The following is a 7,801-nucleotide window of genomic DNA, read 5'->3' as shown; positions in this document are numbered from 1 at the left end:
ACTATTTCATGGCCAAAGCCTCTCATTGCCCCTTCCAGGACTCGTTTTGAGGGTGCAAAACCATAGGTTTCAGGACCATCACTTTCAGACACAAACCCTAATTTCAGAGTTCACAGCCTCAAGTTTAATTCCAAAGCCAGGTGCCCCCCATGATGCCATCCCCCTTGCCCCTTCCTGTGCCCCAAATGATGCCATCCCCCCTTCCTGTGCCCCCCACGATGCCATCCCCCCTTCCTGTGCCCCCCATGATTCCATCCCCCTTCCCATGCCCCCGATGATGCCATCCCCCTTGCCCCTTCCTGTGCCCCCCATGATGCCATCCCCCCTTGCCTCTTCCCATGCCCCCCATGATTCCATCCCCCTTCCCATGCCCCCCATGATGCTATCCCCCCTTCCCATGCCCCCTGCCGCGAAGTTTTCGGCTCTTGGCCTGAAAAACCCAGGCTCGAAGCCTGAAACCCAGGCACGAAGCCTGAAAAACCCAGGCTCAAAGCCTGAAACCCAGGCACGAAGCCTGAAACCCAGGCACGAAGCCTGAAACCCAGGCACAGAGGCCTGAAACCCAGGCACAAAGCCTGAAACCCAGGCACAGAGGCCTGAAACCCAGGCACGAAGCCTGAAACCCAGGCACGAAGGCCTGAAACCCAGGCACGAAGGCCTGAAACCCAGGCACGAAGCCTGAAACCCAGGCACAAAGGCCTGAAACCCAGGCACAAAGGCCTGAAACCCAGGCACGAAGCCTGAAACCAGACGCTAAGTCTGAAAAACCCAGGCTCGAAGCCTGAAACCCAGGCACGAAGCCTGAAAAACCCAGGCTCAAAGCCTGAAACCCAGGCACGAAGCCTGAAACCCAGGCACGAAGCCTGAAACCCAGGCACAGAGGCCTGAAACCCAGGCACGAAGCCTGAAACCCAGGCACGAAGGCCTGAAACCCAGGCACAAAGGCCTGAAACCCAGGCACAAAGGCCTGAAACCCAGGCACGAAGCCTGAAACCAGACGCTAAGTCTGAAAAACCCAGGCTCGAAGCCTACTTCATGCGGCGATCAACCCAGGGTCCTATTCTCAGCTGGGTGGGAAGAAATCAGTCCTACTCAATGTGAGTGATAGCAGAAATCTTCTTCTTGATTGAGAGCAGGCTCTAACTTATATACACAGCAGCTTCAAAGCTAGCTCAGCAACAGCAGCTAATAGATTACATTCTTGTGTTCATCCTACTTGCGGTTTCTGCGATAAGCAAGCTCCCTCACATTTTCCCATCTTGTTTTTCCCCCGTAGTTGTTTTCCACCTTGGGCTGTTACCTCGTTAGCTGAAAACAGCCCGACCTTGAAGGAGCAGAAAGCGGCCTGCTGTCTGCGTGACAGCAACTGCTTTAACCATGGCTCTGACTCTGGTCTTGGTTGTGCATTAAATTCATATAACTAGAACTCAGATTGCCTTGCCCCATCAGGCCTAACATTATACCCTGGGATCCGTGTCCATTCTCCCTTAACCACTCCTCAACACCCCCCATGATTACATCCCACTTCCCGTGCCCCACATGATGCCATCCCCCTTCCCGTGCCTCACATGATGCCATCCCCCCTTCCTGTGCCCCACATGATGCCATCCCCCTTCCCGTGCCCCACACTGGGCGGCAGCTCAGAACGGGGCCCTTTGTGACGTCACCCCCAGCGCAGGGCCTTTGGCAGCAGCCGCCTGCCCCAGCCAGTGTCTGTTGAGACAGCCATGGGGCAAGTCAGGAGCAGGGAGCTGAGGAGCGCCCTGAGCCAGCGCAGCTTCTCTTTGACACAGTCCCTGACAATCTCCGAGAGACGAGGCGCCTTGCAAAGGCTTCGCCATTCCCGCCCTGACCGCATTCGTGTGCCCTCCCCGAGCGTGCCGACAGTCGCCAGCTCCTCGAAGGGAGCTGGGAAGGAGGATGGGGCTCCCGGCGCTACGAAAAAGAAACTCAAGCACCGCGTGACATGGGACGAAACCCTGGTGTATGCGATGGGTTCTGACTCATCGGAAGATGGTGAGTGAGGGGCTCCAGCATCGCAAGGTTGTTGTGGATTGAGACAAGGGCAGGGAGGGCTCGCTGTCAGTTAGGGTTAAAGGGTAAGACAGACTCCAGCACTCGACTGAGAGAGGAAAGCAGGAAAGTTTATCCTACAAGAAACAGAATGGAATTAAAGCAAAAAGGGAGTAGGATGATGAGAAAATCACAACCAGCACTTTAAGATCTCCCTCCCCCATCCCTCCTTTCTTCCCGGGCCCAGCTCACTGCTCCCCATATCTCTACCTCCTCCCCCCTCAGCAGCTCAGGGAGGCAGGGACTGGGGGATGTGGTCAGTCTCTCACAGATGGGCTCTGCCACTTCTCTCTGCTCAGATGAGGACAACTCCTGGCATCCTTCCCCTGCTCCAACACGGGGTTCCTCCCCCGGGACACAGTCCTGAACCAACTTCTCTGGTGGGGGTTGTTCCCAGCAGCTGCGGCTTCCGCCCATACAGGGTCCCTCACACGGGGGACAGTCCTTGGGGAATATCTCTGACATGGATTCTTCACCACGGTTGCAGTTTCTGCAGTTGCAGGGTCCCTCTCTCGGGACAAGGCCTCTTCTGGGCATAAGTTGAATGAGTTTTTTGGCTTGGGTTCCTCCCAACAGTTACAGCTGCGGATTTTGGGTCCCTTCCTTGGGACACGGCCTCCTCCTCTCTTTCATCACTGACCTTGGAGTCCACGTGGTTGTTACTCTCGCTGTTCCCACTCCTTGCACCACCACCAGCCCGAAGGAAAAGAAAAGGCAGAGAAGGAAGAAGATGGAGGAAGATGGAGGAAGAAACCTCCTCTTCCGGCTTCTTCTTCAAAAGTGATGGTGGAGGTGGCTCATTGGCTCAGCCCCGGCAGTAGGTCTGGCTCAGAGCTGGGGAGAGTTGTGAGCAACTTCTCACAGGAGCCATCTTTACAGCCCCTTCCCCCTTACGAGAAGAAGCTATCATGCCAAACCACGACACCCGGGGAGGCTGTGCCCAGGAAGGGGGCATGGGGACAAAGGGCAGAGCTCCTTCCTCTGCCCACTCCTGCCCGCAGCTCTGCTCTACAGCCCTCCCTGCTCTTCCTCCTCTGCTAGGTTCTGTAGTGCGTTGGCGGAAGAGAAGGTCCGTCTTGGTGGCCATCGAAGCCATGCAGGACACCAGCCGGAAAGACAAGCAGTGGGCCAGGAGGGTGCTGAACGAGGCCATGAGCGAGCCTGACCCCTGGATGGGCGATGTAAGTAGCCTCTGGCTGAGCTGCCCTGCCCTCGAGGCCTTTGCTCCTGCTTTTGCCTTGCCTTGCCTCTCCGAGAGGGGTGGGAAGGGGCAGCTGAGGAAAGGGCCGCGCTCCAGACAGTCCGTGTCCCCTCCAGGTGTCAGACGTCGTCAGCTCCATCCACAAGAGCTTGGAGAACACCAGCAAACTGGCAGCCCGGCGGAGCCTGATGGGCCTGATTGTCCCGCTGGCCCACAGCAACCCCATGGCGCTGGTTGACAGCATGTCCAGCCAAATCCCACTGTCTGACAGGTATCAGCCCCCCCAGCCCCGAGGAGCAGGGCCCACCGCCCCTGCACACTTGCCAGCCACCACGCTCCTCCCTGCCCCACGGGGAACCCCCTCCCCTCAGCCTTCTCCTGCTTGCCCACGGGCCAGGGGCCTTGGGCAGGGCCAGGGCTGCGTGACAGCCCCGCTGACCAAATGCTCTGGACTTGGCAGCGCCGGCCTGGCCATGTGGGAGACGCTGCTGCTCCAGGACGTGGCACTGCCGGACTTCTTCCACAAGCTGCTGGATGTCGCTGACGATTGGAACCGGCAGCTGGGCCCTGAGGAGCAGCAGACCAAGGACGTGAAGCAGATGGTAAGGAACCAGCCCTGGCTGAGGACAAGAGGCTGCTGATGGTCAGAGGGCAGGAGGAGTGGGCAAAGCTGCCGTGCGGTCCTGCGCGGGCAGGGCTGCCCCGGGACCCTGCTCCGAGCTGCCCGTGGGAAGCAGGAGCCCCACAGGCTCTGCCCCTCTCTCACCACTTTGTCTCTTTGTCTCAGGTGCAAGAGTTCGACGCTGAAGGGAAGAGCACTGACCTCCTGCAGCTGCTCCAGAAGTACCTGAGGAGCCCAGAGATGAGGGAGAACCGCGTGTTGGTGCTCGCGGGTCTCCGCGCCCTCTCACGGAGACATCAGACGGTGAGCGAGGTGTCGAGTGGAGCCACGTTGGCCCACACGGAGGTTTAGCCCTGGCTGGGGGTCAGGAGGCGGGGGGACGGCTCCAAGCGCCCTTCCTGCCGTGGACGGGGCTGGTGGGTGCCTGGGGAGCTTTCCAGGGTCAGGGTTCCCCAGCCATCTGCCCCGCTGGGGTGGTTGGACAAAGCAGCGGCTGAGCAGCGCACAGGGAGTCTCTGCTGCCCTCCCCTGGCCCTGCTCCTCTGCCTGCCACGGCCACCACCAGCCAGGAGCCCGCTGCAGCGACTCCTGTGCCGGGAGCCGGGGGGAGCCTGGTGCTCAGCGGCCAGAGCACGTTGGCCAGGGTGGGTGGTCTTTGCCCCGCCTCACAGGAAATCTCTGCTTCACCCAGGCAAAAGAAATGGTGTTCCTGCTGCCAGATATTGCAGAGACGCTGCAGGATGCCAACATGGAGGTGAGGGCTCGGGCCCTGGCTGTCCTGCAGAACGTGATGTTTCACCTGGAGGGACAGCTCGCCAGCTGCATCGCCGTCCAGCTCTTGGAGCCGCTGCTGCCGCTCTTTGACGACGTAAGGCCTCTGTGGGAGCTGAGCCCAGAGCATCTCCCCTCCCATCGGCCTCCCTCGTGCTTCTGCTCATCCTGCCCTGCCCTCCTCTCTGCCAGGAGTGCCTCCAGCTGCGGCAGCGCTCCATCAGCTTCTTCCAAGAGCTGGTGGGGACTGTGGAGCGCCAGGACATGAAGAAGATGAAGAGCCATTTGAGGAGGGCGCTGGTCCCGCTCTACTTCCGCAGCAGCGACCATTGTGAGAGCGTGGCCGAGGTACAGATTGCAAAGCGGGCCGGCGATGCGGGGAAGGGGGAGAAGAGACCCCGGGGGTGGCCGAGGCTCATGGGTGGGGGCTGCTGGCAGCTGGCACGGACGTTGCCCACCCTGCCTGCCCTGGCGCAGCAGCTCTCAGCAGCCACTGCCCGTGGCCACCCGGGGCCTGAATGCACCCCATGGGCTTTCCTGATTTCCCCAGGGGTGCGGCCGGTGGGGTCCATCTGCCCAGAGCAGCCCAGGCCTTTAGTGGCCTAAAGGCCCCTGGACGTGCCCCTGGCAGGTGCCGCTGGCTCCGGCCCGCCCCAGTGTCTCTGGGACGGCCCCTCAGCTCTCCGGGATCTCGCTGCTGCTGGCCGGCAGCACCAGGCAGCTGCGGTGCTGGCTGCCCCATGTCCCTGCCCCGGGCACTGCCCCCCGCTCGGGCTCTGCCTCTCCCCATACGGGGCTGGGAACAGCAGGCCGCCTGGCCAAGAGGAGCGGGACGCCGGCTCTCCTTCCCCAAGCCGTGATGCCAGTTCCCATCCTCTGCTGCTCTGCAGGTGGCTCAGCACACCCTCCTGGCTGTGATGGACGTCCTGCGGTGCAAAAAGCCCACGCGCTTCATCGGCTCCGAGGACTCGTGGAGGATCCCAGAGTGCCTGGTGAGGACAAAGGCCCGGGCCCGCAGCCTGGAGCCCTCCAGCACAGAGGCCCCAGGGGCTCTTCTCCAGCCACGCTCCCCTCCCCACCCCGCAGGCCGCTGGAGGAGACCCCAGTCCTTTTGGCAGCCCGGACAGATGGGCAGAGGGGTCTTGGCACCCCAGAGCCGCCTCTGCCTGCGGCTCCGTACCTCGGCCCCACAGGCCTCTGCTGGGGAGATGGCCGTGCCCGGGCTGGGAAGGGGATCAGCGGGAGAAGGGACTGCTCTGGCCGGCAGTGGAGGGTCCATCCCAGCCTCTTACTGTCTCCAGGTGAGGAAGGACAGGCGAAGAGCTGACATGTACCTGCAGCAGAGCCTGCGGTACCTCCAGGACTCGCAGGGCAGCGTGCGAGCGGCGGCCATCAGGTTTGTGGGTGAGTTGCAGCCCCCAGAGCCCCTCTCCTGGCAGCCCGGCCCCGCTGCTGCCGGCAGCGAGGGGCAGCTGGGGACGTGCTGGGCGGCAGCAGCTCTGACGGGGCTCTCTGCTCAGGGGTTGCTGCGCGATTCTCCAGGGACAGGAGCGAGGAGAGGCTGAGAGAGATCCACTGCGGTGAGTACGGCTGGGGCTGGGACGGCCCTTCCTTGCTCTGCCCCAGGGAAACGCTGGCAGGGCAGAGGAGAGGCTTGGGAGCTCTGAGGCCTTCCTGAGCAGCAGCTCCCAGCACATGCCCTGGTGCCACGTGCTCCTGCTGCCAGGGCGAGAGCCGCGTGGGGCCGGCAGGGTCTGGAGGGGCTGCCCGGGGCGGCCATACACAAGCCACGGGGGTTCATCCCGGCCCTTTCTCCTTCTGCCACAGCCCTCCAGGCCCTGCAGACAGACCCCGAGCCCTCCATCTGCTGCCTGGCCACTCAGACCCGCTTGATCCTGCCGTCTGCAAGGCAGCAGCGCTCGCTGCAGAGCTCGTGTGCCAAGTGCTGCTGGTTCTTCCAAGCCAAGCGCCGGTACGTCTCTGCTGGGGAAAGTGACTGAGTTTGATGTTTTGTGGTCAGGGTTTGACATGACAGCCGTTTCTGGGAAGGGGGAAGGGGCTGTAAAGATGGCTCCTGTAAGAAGTCGCTGGAAACCCTGCCCAGCTCTGAGCCAGCCCCACTGCTGGGGCTGAGCCAATGAGCCGCCTCCACCATCACTTTTGGAGAAGCTGGAAAATGACGGTTCTTCCTGTTTCTTCCTCCTCCTGTCCCTCCTTCTTCTCTGTCTGCTGGCGATGCAAGGAGTGGGAAGAGGGAGAGAAACAACCACGCGGACTCCAAGGTCAGTGAGGAAAGAGAGGAGGTGTGAAGAATCCACGCCAGAGATGTTCCCCAAGGACTGTGTCCCGTGGTTGTCATTTTCTCATCATCCTACTCCCTTTTTGCTTTTGTTCCGTTCTGTTTCATGTTGGTAGCAGAATAAACTTTCCTCCTTTCCTCTCTCAGTCGAGCACTGGAGCCTGTTTTGCCGGGAACCGTAACGGGCAGCCAGCCCTCCCTGCCCTTGTCTCCATCCACAACAACCTTGCTTCTCTTCCTCCTCCCTTTTCTCTGGGGCCTCTGCCATCCTGACGAGGGTGGGGGTGGATGGGGGCACCGAGCGAGAGGCTGTCGTGGTGCCTCTGTGCTGGCTGGGCCAAACCACGACACCTATGTACTTTGTATTAAAAACCCCAACCAAGTGCTTCCCGCCTTTGTGTGGAGGACAAGAGCTCTGCTGAAGCCTTTGCAGGACTGGCAGCATCCCTGAGCCCCACAGGAGAACACATGCAAGAGATTCTTGGGCCCTGTAGAACATCTCCATGCCCACAAGTGCCCTCAAACGTGATTTGTGACTTCCCAGATGCAGCCCAGCTGGTTGTTGCTTGAACAGACAGGAGAACCTGTCCCCTGACACCACTTCCAGACCCTTAGACCAGCCACTTCCAGCCCTGGCCCCCGAGCACAGGCCAGCTGAGAGCTGCTCTTTGAGATGTGACCAGCTTCAGCCTCCTTCAGGGCTCAGTGCCTGTACCAGCGGGATGCTCAGCCCTGCCTGCTCCCTCTCCCAGTGCAGGGCCTGGCAGAGCCCACAGCAGGGCTGCCTGCAGTCACTCACATGGGGCCTGGGCACGGCAGGGAGCTCTTGGGCTCA

This window comes from Colius striatus, chromosome 13, assembly GCF_028858725.1.
Source record: "Colius striatus isolate bColStr4 chromosome 13, bColStr4.1.hap1, whole genome shotgun sequence".
In the NCBI taxonomy this organism is placed as follows: Eukaryota; Metazoa; Chordata; class Aves; order Coliiformes; family Coliidae; genus Colius; species Colius striatus.
Note: the sequence above shows the minus strand (reverse complement) of the source record.